The sequence below is a fragment of the Cupressus sempervirens genome, chromosome 11 (genome assembly GCF_028749045.1).
Source record: "Cupressus sempervirens isolate cs-2001-9-10 chromosome 11, ASM2874904v1, whole genome shotgun sequence".
Lineage (NCBI taxonomy): Eukaryota > Viridiplantae > Streptophyta > Pinopsida > Cupressales > Cupressaceae > Cupressus > Cupressus sempervirens.
Genome location: NC_143128.1, coordinates 313,052,164 through 313,072,938, shown reverse-complemented (window position 1 = coordinate 313,072,938; position 20,775 = coordinate 313,052,164).

Sequence of the window (20,775 nt, the reverse complement as noted above, 5' to 3'; positions counted from 1 at the left end):
AATTCAATCAAGACACTTGCACACACTAGAAATCTCAACCTAACCTTTTATTTATACCTTCTAGATTTTCAAGTCAGCCCAAATTCAAATTACAATAACTAATATTCATCATCATTGTTAGCTAAAATCAATACATAAAATAATTAAGCTTCATATGCCAAAATAAGAAAAATCCTTCGTAAGGTAATCTTGCTCAGTAGAAACTAGCTTTGGAACAATTCTTTATGTTAACCAATAGAAGCTTGATTAACACTATGAACTTGTAGAAATCCTTTGGCAACTGAGTGAACTTGGTGAATACTAACTCTATCCAACTTTCCCTTTGTTAACCAAGTGAGCTCAGTTAACACTCTTTTCTACCTAAATTCCTTTGACACCTGAGTGAGCTTAGTAGACATTGTCATTTATTCAAAGTAAACCTGTGAATTCTCAGTAGACAAGGAAAACTATCTTCACTGATCAAGTGAGCTTTGTAAGCATTATCTATCAATTGATATGACATTTGTGTAACATCAAAGGCAACACACAATTGATTAATTGTATCCAACAATCTCCCTCTTTGGCATTGATAGTAACACAACATGTCATAACAAAATAAAATTTTAAAAATAAGACTCCTTTTGATATAAAGTTTCTCCCTCTTTGATTTTACACTAGAACTTATTCTTTATGCTGTATTCTCCCTTTGCATACCTTCTTTTCAAACTTCTCCCTCTAGGAAATTTTAGAAAGATTCTACAAAATTTTAGAAAGATAAAGATATGACAGTAAACTTCTCCCTTTTTGACAACACATGCCCAAGACAACACATGCCAAATTTGTATTATTGTACCTTGAGTACTGATTCATATGCAATATTCTCTTGATTATGCTACATCAATTGATTGATTTTTAACTTGGTTCATGTTGATGTGTCACTAAACTTTATTTAGTGAGTTTTAGATAAGGGAATGACTCCTAGCTTACATCTTAGATACAAGAATGTATCCTTAGGTAATGACTTGGTGAATATGTCTACAATTTGTTCTTTTGTATAGACATATTCCAATCTGATTTCTTTGTCTTGCACTAGTTCTTTGACAAAGTGATATTTTATAGCAATGTTCTTTGTTTTGGAATGCATCACTGGGTTCTTTGATATGTTAATTGCACTGGTGTTATCACAATACATGAATACTAGCTCTTTGATTTCAATCTTCATTCCTTCCAGTAATTATCTGAACCAAACAATGTTAGAACAATTTACTACTATTGCCACATAGTTTGCTTTTGTTGTGGATTGGGATGTGCAATTTTGCTTCTTGCTTGTCCAAGATACCAACCTTTTACCAAGAAAGAAAGCTCCACCACTAGTGCTTTTTTTGTCATCAAGATTTCCTGCCCAATCAACATTAGTAAATACCTTTAGGTCTAGGTTTCCTCCAAGTTTGTACCATAAAGAATAGTCTTTAGTACCTTTTAGATATCTCAAGATTCTTTTGATTGCCATCATGCAATTTTCTTTGGGTTTAGCTGAGAATCTTGCCACTGTTCCAATTTCTAAGGCTATATCAAGCCTTGTGTGAACTACATACTATAATTTTCCAATTATTAATTTGTATAAGGTCTAATCTACTTCTTTGGAGTCACCATCTTTGGTAAGCTTGAGTCCAGTACACATAGGGGTACCAACTGGTTTAGAATCTTCCATACCAAACTTCTTGAGTATCAATTTTATATACTTGGATTGAGTGATACAGATACCATTTTTGTTCTACTATACCTACAATCAAACAAAGAATTTTATTTCACCAAACATGGACATCTCAAACTCTTTGTTCATTTGTTCTAAAAATTCTTTGCATAGGTCATCATTTCCTATAAATAGAGTGTCATCCACAAATATCTCTGCCAACACAATTTTGTTATTTGGTCCTTCCTTGGTTTACAAACTAATGTTATCATTTGTTCTCTAAAAACCAATATGTATCAAGTAGTTATGTAGTCTTTCATACTAGGCTCTAGGAGCTTGTTTGAGAGCATAAAAAGATTTGTGTAATTTATAAACCATGTCCCTTTTTTCAGGATCAACAAAACCTTCTGGTTGTTCAATGTAGACTTCTTCATCAAGAATTCCATTTGAGAATATAGATTTATCATCCATTTGATATACTTTGAATCCTTTGTGAGCTGCATATGCAAGTAGGGTCCTAACACCTTCTAATCTTGCAATAGGAGAAAAAGTCTCACCATAATCAATTCCTTCTTGAGAATACCCTTTAAACACTAATCTAGCTTTATTTCTTGATACTTGTCCATCTTCATTCAACTTATTTCTGAATACCCATTTTTCTCCAATCACATTTTTATCTTTAGGCCTAGGAACAAGAGTCCAAGTTTTGTTCTTTTCTATCTATTCTATTTCTTCGTTCATTGCCTCAATCCAACTTTCATTTTCTATAGCATCCTTAATACTTCTAGGTTTAGAATTAGTAAGTAAACATGTACCTTTTAATTTGCTTCTTGTCATAGTACCTTCTAATTTATCTCCAATAATTTGATTAGGTGAATGATGCCTTCTAACATACTTGGCCAATACAAATTCTTTTACTTTTGAATGAATTGCATTGTCTTCATTTTGAATCTCAACTTTAGGCTTGGGTCATTCAAAATTAGTAGGGATTGGCTCGGTAGCTTCAGAATGTGACTCAGGTCCCTATGACTGAATTTGTACTTCTTGGAACTTGGTAGCTATGGAAGACTCAAGAGGTGAAGTCTCCTTATTGTTAGATATGCCTGGCAATGTATCAGGTTCAAAGTAAATAATTTTTTTGTAATCTTCTAGTTCCTTTTTGCTTTCTTCTTCAGTTTTTTCTACAAACTCATCAATTCTCACATGTGCACTTTCTATGATTTTATGATTAGATAAATTGAAACATTTATATGCCTTAGTTCTGTAGGAATATCCTAAGAATATACCTTCATCACCTTTCACATCAAACTTTCCTTTTCTAGACTCTTTCAAGATATAACATTTACTGCCAAATACTTTCAGGTAACTTATATTTGGTTTGTAGCCATACCGTAATTCATAGAGAGTTTTATATGAGTCCTTCTTTAATTGTACTCAGTTCAAAGTATGAACTACAATGTTGATGGATTCCTTCTAGTATTTGATAGAAACATTCTTTTCAATCATTAGAGTCAATTCACAATCCATGATAGATCTATTTCTTCTTTTAGCTATTCCATTCTGCTCAAGAGTACTAGGGGCTGATACTTGCTTTTTGATTCCTCTATCAATGCAAAAATTATTGAATTCATTGGAGATGAATTCACTACCTCTAGTTGATCTTAAGCATTTCAATCTTTTTCCTATTTCTTTTTCTACTCTTGCTAGATACCACTTGAATTACTCAAATGCTTCTAACTTTTCTCTAAGATACATAATAGTCATCATTCTAGAGTAGTCATCAACAAAAAGAATAAAGATTTTTTCTCCACTATAACCTTCTATTTCAATAGGTCCACATAAATCAGCATGCACAATTTCCAAGACATCTTCAGATTGATAGTTTTTGCTCTTAAAACTAGTGTTTCCCATTTTGCTAATCTGACAATTTTTTGCATAAACCAAAATCTAGTTTCTTCAAACTAGGAATACCCCTTACTTTTCTAAATTTCCTTATCTTGACCATATTATCAAAGTTTACATGACATAGTCTTTTGTTCCACAACCAACTTGCTTCCACTTGAGCAATAAAACATGATCAATCACCAAGATTAAGATAAAATAGATTACCTCTTGTTTGTTTTCCTGATCTAATCAAATTCCCTTTTTCATCTAGTAGTCTTGCCTTGCCATGCATGAATTCTACCTTGAATCCAATGTTCATTAGTTGTGCCACACTTAGTAGGTTATGTTTTAGTCCTTCAACCCAATAGGCATTGTCACATACAAGTTCTTTGGTTAATGATATGTGACCTTTCCCTTTTATGCAACAAGGTTCATTATTTCCAAACCTTACATTACCTCCATCATAGTGTTCAAATTTTGTTTTGTCTCCAGTCATATGATGTGAACATCTGCTATCTATGATCCATGTGTCATTTTTACTAACATGAGAGATAAGTGCCATCTTATCTTCTTCTTCATCAGATTCATCTTTTACAACAATGAACTCTATTTCATCTTCACTGTTATCAAAATATTTAGCCATAAAATAAGTCTTCTTACCTTTATCTTTGAAGGATTTGTGACTTTTGGATTCCTTCTTGCATTTGTATTTGTGGCTCTTCTTCTCATCCTTTCTTACTCTATTTGGGCACCTGGTAGCAATATGATCAATTTCTTCACATGAAAAACATATTAAAGGAACTTTACCTTTGTACTTTCCTCTACCTCTAGAATATTTCCTTGCAAGTAAAGCTTCAGCAACTTCAAGATCACTACTAGAGCTTTCCTTTATATCCTCTTCACTTTCTGACTGATTGTCCTTTATTTTCTTGTGATGTAGGAGCATCCAGTGGTGTAAGGGCAATCTTGTATCACTCAAAAATATGCTTAGTAATAGTTTCTATTTAATGTGTTTTCATTTTTGGATACCCATTCGGGTCAAATAAAGGTTCCAACTCTCATAGTTCCATTATTAGTGTTCTGGGTTAGAGTTTTTAAGCACCTTGGGATACATGTAAATGCTAAAAAAATAGGAATATGTAATTGAGCCATAATTATAGTGAGTTAGAGGGTTAAAATTGGAGGGATGGTTATATTTGTAATTTAGAACACTCCAAAAAAAGAATTAGGTCAAAAGGCTTCATGGTTAGAAAGTTATTGCATTTTTCAATTCTTAGAGACCTCCTAAGAGCGCTTCAAAGTCAGATATGGGGTACTAAATGACCTTGTATAGGGCCAAAAAATGGGGGATGAGAAAAAATGGTCCATAGGGCTATAAAGTGCTTTGAGATCTTTTAGAAATGTAAACAATTCGTCAATCGGAGCTACTGTTCAAAAGTTATGCCTCTCAAAAGTTCAACTACCATTTCTAGATTCTTCTAATTTTACACCAACTCCTAACATGATTTTTGGAACCTTTTGTTTTGGTAGTGGATGCCAAATGGTATATTCTAGAATGTATTCCTAATCCTAAACCATTTGGGGCTTATTTAAGAATATTTCTAGCATTGTAAAGGCAACACTTAGTGGAGTTAGAGAGAAGGTATTGTGTGGAGGATTTCTTTCTCTAGAATCATATTGTTGTAAGTGCATAGGGAATTTTTTCATTGATAATAATATTTTTCCTTTTCCTATGTGTTCATTCTAATCTTTGGTTGTGTCTCCATCAAGTGGTATCAGAGTAGGTTTTCCTAAGTGTGTAGACAGAGTGCCGACTGTGAGGCAGTTTGCAGTAGGACTATGTAGTTGTGGGTGGAAGGGCTAGAGCTATTAATCTTGAGGAGGTTAGAGCCCTCTAGAGTTAGGTTCAAGCATTGTAGGAGGAGATCTATAGAGGACTAAATGTTGTAGCAGGCAATGAAAGTGAGGAAGAAAATGAAGAAGAAGAAATTGGATAGGAAGGGGAAGGTGAAGGGGAAGTCCTAAATTAGGTAGAGGAGAGACTTTTTAGGGCCATTTCTAAGCTTGGAAAAAGACCTAAAATTGATGTGGGTATGTTTTTGAGAACCCTTAACCCGGATGAGTTCATCGATTGGATCAATCAACTAGAGGAGTATTTTGAGTATGAGGATATCAGAGACCCTAAGAGGGTTAAATTTAAGAAGACCAAAATGAAAGGCCATGCCAAAATTTGGTGGCAAGAGGTTTAGTTGAAAATGAACAGAAGAGGAAAGGAGAAAATTACAAGGTGGGATCGTATGGTAGACAAATTAAAGAAGTAGTTCATTCCTGTTGATTACGAGCTTGATTTGTTCAAGAAAATGCAAGGGTTAAAATAAGCAAGAAAATCTATCCAGGAATATATAGAGGAATTTTATTGACTTCTTATTAGGGTAGGGCATGCATAAGCTAATAAAGAGAAGCTTGCCCATTACCTCAGTGGGTTATGACCTAGCATTCAGGAGGAGTTAAGTCTAGTTAGAATGACTAGCATTTAAGAAGCATACTAGTTTTCCCTAAAAGTTGAAGAGAAGCTAAATAAAAGGTTTGATGGAAGGCAAAGAGGGTGTGGTCAAGGAGGAAGGGGTGATAGTACATCATCTGGAGGCCAAAATGAGACCCAAAGGAAAAATGAAGATGTGGGTACTAGAAAAAACTAGAGAAAGGAGAGTTACAATCACTCCCATGATCAAAACTTTGGAGATAAGAGAGGAAGAGGTAGAGGACATGGACAAGGATTAGAAAGAGGAGGCTTTTGTGGTACCTTTTTTCATTGTAGTGAAGAAGGTCATTGTGCCTTTGAATGTCCTTAATGACAAGGAAGGATAGATAGGAGGGCTAATGGTCAATAAAGGGTTGCTCATGTGAATGAAGATGCATAGTCATTGCATTTTGAAGATGCAAAAAGAGGAGAGGTTCTCATAAATGAAAGGGTCTTACTAAGTGAAACTAAACCTGGACAAAGGAGGAGTTTTCTCGTACCAAGTGCAAGTGCGAGGATAAGTGTTGTGATGTGATTATTGATGGTGGTAGCACTGACAACTTGGTGTCTAAAGAGATGGTCTCTAAGCTAAAGCTTAAAAGGGAGAAACACCCCCAACCCTATCAGATTGCTTGGGTGAAGGATGATCATAAGGTCGTGGTCAATGAATAATGTTTGGTGAAGTTCAAGATTGGGAGTTACCATGATGAAGTTCTCTATGATGTTATTCCAATGGATGTCTACCATTTATTGTTGGGAAGACCGTGGTCATTTGATAGACATCCTGTACATGATAGTCATGCAAATAAATACTCTCTGACTAAGGATGGAGTTTTCCACAAACTGAAGCCCATGATAAAGGAAGGTGAAAAGATATGTAGTAATGCTAGGATATGTCTTGTTGATGGAAGAAATTTTTTGGATGGTATGAAACATCAGCGTATGTGTTATGCTTTGATTCCTAGAAGAGATAACGAAGGTAGTAGTGAAATTCCACCTAAAGTTTCAAGCATCTTAAGTGAGTATGGAGATGTCATCTCTGATAATGTTCTAGAAGGGTTGCCACCAGTAAGGCAGATTAGTCATAAGACAGATTGGAGCTAGTTTTCCTAACAAGGCTGCTCATAGGATGACTCCTACTGAAACTAAGGAGCTAAATAGATAGGTTCAAGAGCTATTAAGGAAGGGTTTCATTTAGGAGAGGCTGAGTCCATGTGTAGTACCTATAGTAATGGCACCAAAGAAGGATGGAAAGTGGAGAATGTGCACCAAATCTCAATCTATAAATAGGATAACCATCAAGTATCAGTTTCCTTTGCCAACAATGGATGATCTTATGGACTGCTTGAGTGGAGCTTAGTACTTCACAAAGATAGATCTTAAGAGTGGCTATCACCAGATATGGATCTGAGAAGGAGATGAGTGGAATACTACATTCAAGACCAAGGAGGGTCTATATGAGTGGTTAGTCATGCCTTTTGGACTGACCAACATGCCAAGCACCTTCATCTGGCTTATGAATGAGGTACTAAAAAAATTCTTGCAAAAATTTGTTATTGTCTATTTGGATGATATTTTAATTTTCAGCAAGACCTTGGATGAAAATTTATTACACATTCATAGTGTCCTTGAAGGGTTGAGGGAAGAAAAAATGTTGGTTAATTTGAAGAAGTGTAGCTTTGTAAAAAAGGAGCTACTCTACTTGGGGTTTGTTGTATCATTTAAGGGTCTCAAAATGGATCCAAAAAAGGTAAAAGCCATCTTGAAATGGACTACTACAAGGTTTGATACTAAGGTAAGATCATTTCATGGTTTGGTTAGTTTTTATAGAAAGTTCATTAAGAATTTTAGTGGCATATGTGCACCCCTAACTGAAATAATAAGGGGAGATAGAAAAGAGTTCAAATGGACTACAACAATTGCAAGGATTTTTGAATTGTTGAAGAAGAAGGTGACAGAGCAACTAGTGTTGGCACTTCTAGATTTCAATAAAGTGTTCCAAGTAGATTGTGATGCTAGTGGTAGTGCTATTGGGGCTGTATTGAGCCAAGAAGGTAAACCTATTGCATATTTTAGTGAAAAATTGAATGATGCAAATAAGAAGTATTCTATTTATGACCAGGAATTCTACACAATAGTTCATGCCTTAAAGAAATGGAGGCACTATTTATTTTCAAAAGAATTTGTCTTGTATACTAATCACCAGGCATTTTAGTACCTTAATAGCCAAGGTAAATTGAGCTAGAGATATATGAAGTGGGTAGATTTCTTGCAGAGCTATACATTTGTGTTGAAACATAGAAGTGGAAAGTCTAATAGGGTTGTAGATGCATTGAGTAGGAGACAGTTGTTGCTTATAGTAATGCAAGTTGAAGTGGTTGGGTTTGATGAACTCAAGCATCTATACCCTAAGGATCTTGATTTTGGTGAAGCTTGGAAGGCTTGTAGAGAACTTGTTACTACAGACAAAACTAGGTGGCTAGAATATTTGATTCAGGATGGTGGGTTGTTCAAGGGCAGTCAATTATGCATTCCAAGGAGTTCCATGAGGGAAACCCTGATCAAAGAGAAACAAAATGTGGGAATGGCAAGACACTTTGGTCGAGATAAGATCATTGCCATTCTTAGAGAACATTATTTTTGGCCTCAATTGTCACAAGATGTGATGAAATTTTTGCAGTGTTGTCAAATGTGTCAAGCAGCCAAAGGATTTAGTCACAATACTAGACTTTATATCAAACATTGCCTATTCCATCAAAGCCTTGGGAGGACATAAGTATGGATTTTGTTCTTGGATTGCCCAGGACACAAGGGGATAATGACTTAGTATTTGTGGTGGTTGATAGGTTCTCCAAGATGGCACATTTCATCCCATGCCACAAGACTCATGATGCTGTACATATTGCAGATTTTTTTTTCAGAGAGGTGGTGAGATTACATGGTCTCCCAAAGAGTATTGTTTCTGATAGAGATACTAAATTTTTGGTGTATTTCTGGAGGACTTTATGGAAGAAATTTAGGACAAAATTGAGGTTTAGTTCCACCCATCATCCACAATCTGATGGATAGATCGAAGTGGTAAATAGAAGTTTGGGCAATTTGCTGAGGTGTTTAGTGGGAGCTAAGCCCAAGGGGTGGGATTTGATTCTACCACAAGCAGAATTTTCTTACAATAACTCTATAAATAGGAGTACTAGTAGATCACCATTCCAAATTGTGTATGGAAGTAGCCCAAGGATTGCACTAGAATTGAGGAAGATGGAGCAAGGGAGAGGACAAGTGCCGAGGTAGAAGAATTTGTTAAACATATAAAGAGCCTACATGAGGAGGTCCATGCACACATTACCAAGATGAATCAATAGTATAAAGCTAGGGATGATCAAAGGAGGAGACATAAGGAGTTTCAAGTAGGGGATATGGTTATGGTACACTTAAGAAAGGAATGGTTTCCAGTGGGTACTTACAACAAGCTAAAGATGAAGAAATTTGGCTCCTATAAAATTTTGAAGAAACATGACTCGAGAAATGCATATGAGGTGGAGTTGCCAGATGGGATTCATATTTCTCTTATCTTCAACATTGCAAACTTAATAGAATATCATGGTGATGGCACAACTGAGGGTTTGATGCTGGAACCATGTCCAATTCCTAGTCCTAAGAAGGAGGAGATAGAAGAGATTCTGGATAGTTGTGTGGGCATGAGTACCAGAAATAGGCAATATGAGGAGTGCCTGGTGAAGTGGAAAGGATGAAAAATAGAGGACTCAACTTGGATATTAGCAACAGAGGTTACCTATTTGGGTTTTCCTCTATCATAAAGTGATAGGGTCACTTTTCAATCTACCCTAGGTGTTTGATGCAGGAGCATCTAGTGGTGTAAGGGCAATCCTATATCACCCAAAAATATGCTTAGAAATAGTTTTTGTTTAATGTGTTTTCATTTTTGGATATCCATTTGGGTCAAATAAAGGTTCCAACTCTCATAGTTCCACTATTAGTGTTCTGGGTTAGAGTTTTTAAGCACCTTGGGATACATGTAAATGCCAAAAAAAGGACTATGTAATTGAGACATAATTATGGTGAGTTAGAGGGTGTAAATTGGAGGGATGGTTATATTTTTAATTTAGAATTTAGAACAATCTAGAAAAAGAATTAGGTCAAAAGGCTTCACGGTTAGAAAGTTATTGCAATTTTTTGGTTCCTAGAGACTTCCTAAGAGCACTTCAAAGTCAGATATGGGGCACTAAATGGCCTCATATAGGGCCAAAAAATGGGGGAGAATAAAATCTGGTCCATAAGGCTATAGAGAACTTCAAAAGCTTTTCGAAAATGTAAATAGTTCATCAATCAGAGCTATAGTTCAAAAGTTATGCCTCTTGGAAGTTCAACTACCATTTTTGGATTCTTCTAATTTTACATTGACTTCTAATGTGATTTATAGAACCTTCTATTTTGGTGGTGGATGCCAACTAGAATATTCTAGAATGTATTCCTAACCCTAAACCATTTGGGGCTTATTTAAGAACATTTCTGGCATTGTAAAGGCAACACTTAGTGGAGTTAGAGAGAAGGTACTATGTGGAGGATTTCTTTCTCTAGAATCATATTGTTGTAAACCCATAGGGCACTTTTTCATTGATAATATTATTTTCCCTTTTCCTATGTGTTCATTCTAGTCATTGGTTGTGTGTCCATCATCTTGCCTTTCTCTTTGAGTGAAATTTTAGCTTCAAATGTAGACTCAAGATTTTTGGAATTTGGAACATAATTGTCAAAGTTGTCTGGCTCAAAAGCTGTCAATCTTCCTACTAAGGCATCCAAACCTAACTTGTGATTTGGGTCACATCTCTTTTCTTTAATAGTAGATAATCTAATCACATAGATAGGAAGCAATGTTTTGAGAACTTTACTTATAATAGTTTCTTCCTTGATTTCTCCTCTAGAAGCTCTGATTGCACTAGCACTAGCTTTGATTCTTTCCACATATTTGGCAACATTTTCATCATCTCTCATTCTCATCTGATCAAATTATCCAAGGCTTTCTTCTTTGGCTCTCCTTACATTGTCATCACCACCATAGATTTCCTTTAGCTTGTCCCACATGTCAAAAGTAGTTTTACAATCTTTGGTCTCATCAAATTCATCATAACTGAGAGCAGATGCAATATCAATCATCATGATGTTATGGTTCTTTTTCTTAGCAAGATCTCCAACAGATAATGTACTAGTAGGAGTTTTGTATTCTTCATCAAGGTAGTTTTAGCCTGAATCACTAATGGTGGCTAGATGAATTCTCATGAGTCTTTGCCATGCTGAAAAGTTTTTTCTATTTAGCTTTGGAATCTCTCTCTTGTAAGACAACTTGATCTTTAGCTTAGGTCCTTGAAACCTTTCTTGCAAGCACCAAATGCTCTAATACCAATTTTTGCAAATATAGGAATAACTAAGGGGGGCAGTGGTGAATCAGTTACCACTAAAATAAATCCCAGATCCCTTAGATGTCAACAATAAAGTTTAGATTGAGAAAATTGACTACTGTACTCGGTAAATACACAAAAAATGTTGTCACTCAGTAAATGTAGAGTGTGAATTACTTTTAGAAAATATTAAAACATTAATAATAATTTACTAACAAGCATAAGAGAAATAACATGAACACTTGAGACACCCAGATTTAACGTGGAAACTCAATTTGGGAAAAAACCACCAATGTAACTAGTTACTATTTTTCACTCTTCTCAAGTGAGCCCTGTTAGGAGCCAACCTTGTTAAAGGTTACAAAAAACATTGTTAGGTGTGACCCTATTTGTGGATTTAATCACCTTTCTAAGAGTGGCCTTGCAAGAGGTCTTAAAACAATTCAATGAAATTACCACCTTGTTAGAGGATTTACAAATGGCTGTTAAACCAACACTATTACAAGATTTTAGATCACTACTATAATGGTTAGAGAGTAAAAATGAAATGACCTGATTGTGATGCAATTGAATTGCTAAATCTGGATCTCTTTTCTACTTAAACTTGATCCTTCTTGATCAAATATTACTTTTTTGCTCCACAAGGATACATGCTTATCCTTCAAGTTCACTTCCTCTCTTTTGTTTTCAATTCAATCAACACACTTGCACACACTATAAATCTCAACTTAACCTTTTATTTATACCTTCTAGATTGTCAAGTCGGCCCAAATTCAAATTACAATAACTAATATTCATCATCATAGTTGGCTAGAATCAATACATAAAGTAATTAAGCTTCATATGCAAAAATAAGAAAAATCTTTTTTAAGTTGACCTTTCTCAGTAGAAACTAACTTTGGAATGATTCTCTGTGTTAACCAATAGAAGCTCGGTTAACACTATGAACTTGTAGAAATCCTTTGGAAATTGAGTGAACTCAATGAATACTAACTTTTTCCAACTTTCACTTCATTAATTGAGTGAGCTCGATTAACACTCTTTTCTGCCTAAATTCCTTCTATGCCCAAGTGAGCTCAGTAGACACTATCATCTATTTTGAGTAAACCTGTGAATGCTCTGTAGACAAGGAAAACTATCTTCACTAATCAAATGAGTTCTATAAGCATTATCTATTATTTGATATGACATTTGTGTAACATCAAAGATAACACACAATTAATCAATTGTATCCAATAGTTCTAAGGTTTCAAACTTACTTTTATCACCAGTCATGTGGTGTGAGAAACTACTATGAATTATCCATTTATCACCTTTGCTCACATATGAAATAAGTGCAATTTTCTTATCTTCATCATAATCATCTTTCATTGCAACATGAACAAGTTCTTCATCATGACTATCAGAATGAATATCAGTCTCTTCTTCAACAATGTAACTAGATTTATTGCCTTTGTCCTTGTAGTCTTTATATCCGTTTCTCTCTCTTCCATGTCTTCTTCCTTGGTACTTTCTATCTTTCCTTTCATCCTTGTCATCCCTATCAGGACATCTTGCAACAATATGGTCAAGTTTATTGCATAAAAAATAGATTATAGGAAGTTTACCTTTGAATTTTTCTTTTCCTCTTGGTAGCCTTCGAGCCATTAATGCTTTAAGATCCTCAAGATCATCATCACATGATTTATTATCACTATTCTCATACTTTCCTTTCTTCTTCTTAGACTTATGTGGAACAAATTGTGAATTGAAAGTAGATTAAAGGGTAAGGGCAGTAAAATTATCAAAATTTAAAAATTCAAAAGTAGTAAGCCTCCCAATCAAAGTATCCAAGGTTAGATCATTACCAAGAGTACATCTTAATTATTATATTGTAATAACTCTAATAGTGTAAATAGGAAGTAGGGTTCTTAGTACCTTGATGATCACAATTTCATCAATGGTTTTTCCTTGAGCTCCTCTAATTGTATTCACCACTTCTTTGATTCAATCATAGTATTATGAAATGTTCTCACCTTCTTTGACCTTCATATCATCAAACTTGCCTCTCAAGAATTTTGACTTATCTCTTAGTACATTTTTGTCTCTACCATGGATCTTTGCCAGTTTGTCCCACATTTACTTTGTAGTAGTGCATTCCTTTATATCATTAAACTTTGAGTAACTTAGGGTAGGTGAAATCTCCAAAAATTACATGATTGTGTTCTTATTTCTCCTTTATCAATTGGGTTCCATAGGTGTTAATACTCCTATGTAGTTATGCTCCAGCTAGTATAGTGCCGAGTCTCCAATTCCAACAATGTGCAACTTCATCAAACTTTTCCATGTAGGGAAGTTCTCCTTGTTTAACTTGGGTATCTCCTTAATGAACATCTTGATCTTTAGCTTTAATTCCCTTCAAACTTTTTGTACAAGCACCACAAGCTCTGAGAAAAATTATTAGAATGATTCTAGAATAACTGGGAAGGAGGGGTGAATCAATTATCCTTAGGTTCATATATTCAAAATAAACTTTTAACAACTTTTAATAGCTCATATTTATTCATTAACCCACTTGGTCTCTGTATCACTTAACAATAACAATTACATGCAGTTCATTGGTTCAATACCAACTGACTTGTAAAATGTAAAACATAAACACTAGAACATCTCAAACAACATTCATACAAGTACAAAACTAGGATTTAACATGAAAACCCAATTTGGGAAAAACCACTAGTAACATGCTACCAAATTTTACTCTTTTGAAGTGAGCTCAGTTAAGAGCCAACCCTATTAAAGGTTACGTTACTCATTGTTATGTGTGACCTTTGTTAAGGCTTTAATCACCCTATTAGGAGTGGCTTGGTTAAATGGATTGAAACATCCCATTAGAATTTAACTTGATTAAAAGATTTACAAATTACTATTAGGTCAACCTTGATTATAGGATTACAACTGATACAATGGTTAGAAAGTAACATGATATTGATTTGATAAATACAACTCACTTTGTAAATATAGATCACAATGTAGCTCATCTATTGATCCACTAACTAGCCTCAATTAATATCTCCATCACTACTTTTCTTGGAAACCCTTTAAGAAATCACACTTTACCTTTGCTCTACTCTTCATAGCCTTCTACTCAAGTTCACCAATCAACCAAATTAACATATGATAATGTGTCTTGGTTAATCCTTATGCCTCCTTAAATAGGTAGCTTTGATATTTTATCATTTAAATATCACCATTGATCTTAGGGTTGGTTTAGATTCATCAAATTTTTCCATCATTTCTTTTCCTCCTCCTTCTAGATACTTCTCAAAATTTATCTTTGAATACATGAATAGGAACACTCAAACATGGTTTATCATTCATTAAATGCTCCATTTCATCAATACTTATCCTCTACATGCTTTGACTAATCCAAAAATTCAACTATGTTGGCTATGAATCTGAAATCCTTCACAAACTATCAAATGGTGACCCTCAATCAATATTGTGCTCCTCGACCTTGGTCATCACTAGGTAACTTAGTTAATAATAATTGTCTTGCTCAACATACCCTATCTTTTTTGATAGCGAGTCTTTACTGATGCTCAGTTGAGACTATATTTTCTTGGCTTCTACTATCTCTCAGTTGTCACTAGGATAACTCAACTTCTATTATAAATTTCTTAATATTTTTCTCTATTACTTGGTGAAGCCTATGCATTTAGTCTTCCTTTGGTCATCTCTTGTAGACTTCAATACAATTGTCTTCTCCACCTAGTGCTATGATTAAACAACACATTATCTTGCCAATGTGTCAACTAATCAAGTGCCCATTGTAATTCCACATAACTCAAACTTTCCACTAGGTCCTCTTGTTATCTCTTCTTTTGCAATCCTCTTCACCAATCAAATGATATGGCACTCTACTTAGGTAGCAACTATCCCACCGATAATATTTGACATCAATGACAACATAATAATTGCTCCAATTATAATTTGCAATAGTCACATAGGTGTTATGGGCCCAATATGCTACACTTTCTTAGGGACCATATCATTGTGATTGAAAGCCTTATGAAGGTATGTAAAAATGTATGTGTATCCTTATGAAGGCACGTGTTATTTCCAATATGGATTCTCCCCATTTTTTATTTCTACCTTCACCCTTGAAATGGATCAATAATAATCCTAAGTGCAAGCCTTGGTTGGGAGTATTGTGTTGTAATGTGACATTCCAAATGTAGTGTAAAATTTGTTGTCTAAATATGCATGTGTGAACTATTGTAATATGTATGATTTCCCACTTATGTAAGGCTCTCCTAATGTAGGGGTGACCTTGAAAATGCCTATGACTAGAAGGTGAGCTTCAATGGAAAAAATATTTTGTTGTAGCTTACTTGTGGAGTTCCCTAAGTTGAAGTGAAGATTGTTTGTTGTTAACATGTTCCCTTATGTAAGATTAAAACCCCCTTGTTGTATAAAGAGTGGGACTCTTCCACCTAATTGTGAAATCAATTACATGTTATTTGATTAAAGGGAGAATCATTTTTAGCTTTCTGTTATGGTATTTTGTAAAGTTTTAGTTGTAGATTTGTGTAAGAGAAAAATGGGATTTTCTTTTGTTCTATGTTAGTCTAAATGACATTTTTAAATAATTTTATGGGAGGATAGTTTTTGGATTAAGGTAAAAATAGGTTTTGAGGAGACCCAAAACCCCATACAAGAAAAAAAGATCTACGAAATAGTTAATTTATAAAAGCTTTGGAAATTCCCTCTTTATGAAATGAAAGTAATGATTATATACATGAAAAGATTCTTATTTTATTGTCTATTTCATTTTGAAACCTCATCTATGTAAGAGAAATTTAAAAAGAGCATTTTTATATCATGTTGTATCTTGCTGCTTAGATAATTTAGAATGTTAAAAAGGGATTTTTGAGTAAATTTTAAAGTTCTCATATTTCTTACTTAAGTATTTTAGTTAGTTGCTTTGAATCTGAACATACACAGTCACATTTCATGTTAGAGTTAATAAAAAAAATTGGTTGTAAAATATGGGCATAAGTGTGTGTGTGTGTGTGTGTGTGTGTGTGTGTTTGTGTGTGTGTGAAATTTGATTAAAGTGTGTGTCCCCATGTTAAATTCATTTCTCAGACTTTAACAAAGGAAATGAATTTAATAGAGTATACACACATCTACTAAGAGATGTTTCCATTATGGAATCCCCCCTATAGAAGACAGATCAAGGGAAATAATAGCTAAATTAGAACAAGGACCTCCTTGAGAGTCACTATGCTCAAGACTAGATGTCAGTTAAATATGTTTAGAAAGCATGTTAGGAAAATCATTATCAAGATCAATAGTGTCATATTCATCATCAATAGAATCTATAGGATCATCTAATGTATCTTCTTCATCAAGATTATTAACACTAGAATCTATAATACAAGTATCAAGTCTATCTATCTCATTATTAGTATTAACTACCTCTAGAAGCATAGGTTGGTGAAAGGAATGAGAAGCATGGAAATATGTTTTAGCTCTAGCTTTATGATTCTTTCAAAAATCACTAGCACATCAGTTGGAATTAGTCCTACTAGAAATTAGTTGAGAATAAGGATCAATATAAATAATTTCCTTTCATCTTTAGACAAGTGAGTAAAAGGAACAACATGAAGCTAAGAAATAAGAGAAGAAACCACACTAGATGAAGCATTGGATGGAGTAGATGGTTCTCATTAGACATTTAAGAATTATAAGAAATAGGTGTAGAATGCATAGATAAAAGATGACAAGGAAGATCCTTAAACATACTCAAATAAGAAATCTTTCTACATTTATGAGCTTGATATGATTGAAAAACATATTCAAAGCATGTAGGAGTTAGTATGAATAGAAGGCTAGAAGAAGTTAAGGACAATATAATATCTAGGATTAGAAGGATGATAAAGACTACTATTGATCATCTCAACCTCACAATCAGGAGGGAACTTGGTGCACTAACAAAGAGGAGAAACAATAACTTTCATAGAATTCAACCAAGGTAAATCAAGCTTCACATGGAATTGATTGGAAGTAATATCGAACCCAAAAGTAATATTCACCACTTTACCACAAAGTTCAACAAAAAAGGTAATGGAAGCATGAGGTGGATACAAGAAAGCATTAAAAATCTAAATCCGAGTATCAGTTGAATCATAAAAGTCATGATATAATTTCTTAGCAAAAAGATGTTCTTTAGTGATGATAATAACCATGGAAGTAGGATCAATAAGACACCATAATAAGGATAATTAAAAATCTTAGAAACAATGTAAAGAGGACCATTAGGAGCATAAAAAATTTCAAAATCATCAAAGGTAATGGTAAGGTCTCTAGAAAACTTAAGATTAGGTTTAGGTTTAGGTTGAACTTAAGGTTTAGGTTAAGGTAAAGGTTGAGGGATACACTCTAGAGTGTGAATGGTATAGTCATTCTCTTCCCATTGTTGATTATAGGAAATGTTCATATCAAAGGAAGAAGGTTGGAAAATTTCATTATTAGTATGTTTAGGTAAAGGATTGGTGTAGATTCGAAGATTTTAGTTAAGAGGTAGCCCAAATTTGTTTACATTATCATTATTTTCAACAGACAAAGCATTGAAATGAATCAAGTCTTAAATCTTATGTTTCGAGGTATAAATATTTTTAGTATCATGGCTAGACTAATGATGATATTGATAAAAGGCTATTGAATTAAATTGTAGACTTGATATGGGAGAATAAAGAAGTGGTCTATCAGGAGGGAGCATAATAATATTAGCACTTACTAACCTTCCCATAATATATTGCAAAGATTCATAGAGGAGAAAAATTACAATTCATCCAAAAAATAAAGGAAGAAGTAGTGCCAACTTTGGATGTAGAAGCTGCTTGTTCATCTATTGCATTCATGGCCATATTGATCTTGACATATTTGTTAGGTTTCTAAAAATTTTTTTCAATAGGTGCAACATCACTCTTATCAAGAGATACAAGTCATTGGAGCAGTGCTCTCAGTTTGTCTCACATGTAATTGATAATGATGAAGCATTGCTCAATTTTTTTAAAAAGAAGCAAATTCAATAATCAAAATCTTACCTCTAATGGATTTTTATAAATTAGCAATAAACATATGTTGAATATCAATATCAAAGACAAGAAATTTGAGCATGTAGATGCTTAAATATAACAATAAAATCAGTCACTTTTTGCATAGGGCATTGTCTACGATGCATTAAATTAGCCTAGGACCAATGTTATCATAAAATTACTAAGGTATTTGGAGGATCACGGTGTGCCAAAAAGTGGTGATATGAAAAAGATGTATTTTTTAAAACACATTTGAAAATCTATTCTAACTTTTTTCCCACCCATTCTAATACCAAACCAAAAAAGTAATACCTTGCCTTATCAAGTACACAATACCTGTGCATAGAAACAAAAATCCAAAAACATGAATGCTCATGCCCAATTTAACTTTGCTACTAAACTTGTGACCTTGCTTCGAGTATTCAATATGGATCAAATTCCAGATCTATTTTCCCATCAAATTGTAATAGTTTATCAAAGGTAAGTTTATTTTTTATTGTTTTTGGTTTTTTTAATTTTTTATTATTATAAAATTTAGGTTTTAAAATGTAAATATTTTTATTTTATTTTAATTATAATTTATGAATTCAATTTAAAATTCTTTATTTATTTACAAATTAATTAGGGATGGATGACCCCAACAAAGTTTAGAACATTGACCCACAAAATTATGTTCTTGAAAACAATCCTCAACTATTGCCAAATGATCCACAACTCCCTTGAAACCCTTGCTAAATTGAATATTTGATACAAAAAAATCTTACCAAACTAAGAGGTTTATGAAATAAATATAATAATATACTTACATTGACTCCCATACTATCTACGCTAAACACAATTGTGGATAATATTTAGACACTTTTTGAGTAGCATAATGTTGCTCTTCATTGGTATGAGGAGATACATGACAATTTGATGACAGGTTGGATTATGATGGGGTTGCAACCCTTAACATAACCAAAGATAAAATAACTAACCTATTTGTGAACCCAAAAAATGATAAAAAAGTGGATCCCCAAAAACCCAAACTGCCAATTAAACAGTGCACAAATGAGGTAATGTGTGTGAACTTTTGGGATCATTGGTGAATGGTTTTGAAAAACCACCACAATAATTTGAAGATGTCATTTTATTTCCTTATAAAATTTCATATTAAGTTTGTGAAGGGGCACAAAGTGAACTATAGGAGCATTAGACCCAATGCAGGCATAAGAGGAGGAGCTCCCTAGGATAGATCATTTTCCTAGTGGAAGAAAGCCGGTACTTAGGTCCCCCCAACTAATGTCTCCAACCTCCTCTAATAAAGTATCCTAATACCATTGCAAAGGCTAGCTTTCAAAATATTAGAGTCATTCATTGGTTGAGAAGCCTATTGATCTCCAAGACTAGGTTATTGTTTCCTCCCCATGACAATTGTACTACCTTAAAATGGATGCACTTTCCTTTTAACACCTATATCTCTCCCCTCTTCATGATTCCTTCTTCAAAATATGAATATGCATATTCTCATTCCTCTTCTCCTCTTCTCTCTTCCATCTTTCCACCCTATCTTTCTAGCATTTGTCTTGGCTTTCTGTGGCACCCAAGACTTGTCCTCCTATACCAGGTCAACTTAGGTTGACCTAGTCCCACTAGGTCAACATAGTCCTAGACTAGGTTGACCTAGGTTGACCTAGTCCTCAATAGTTTCAAAGCTTAGGGCATGAAATTCCTTGGGGATTTAATTAGTTTATGACCATTATCTAGTTGACCTATATTGCTTTCCTTCCAAAAAAATCATATACAAGAGGAATTGGAGGCTTCATTTTATAATGATAGGCATATAATTCAAGATATTTCTCACTTGTGAATATTTATACCTTTTTCGTTCAAGGAGTTCAAGCATTCAAGCCATTTTAAAAAGCATTTAAGCAAAGAGATTTCTATCTAGCATTGAAGAATCCTTTGTGAGCATTTCCTCTTCAAGATCTTGCATATTGTTGGCCATCAAGAGAGGAGATCCACATTGAATAATTCATCTTCTTTTTCATTGATGTATATTCATATCCATGGCACCATTATGGAATTATGGTAGATCCATTGCAAAGAGTGGAAATACCCTACATTCCTAATTCAAAATCTACAATACAACTACATTACATACACATGGGCAAGGTGAATCCTAACATTTATCTTGTTCTTTACAATCATTTACAT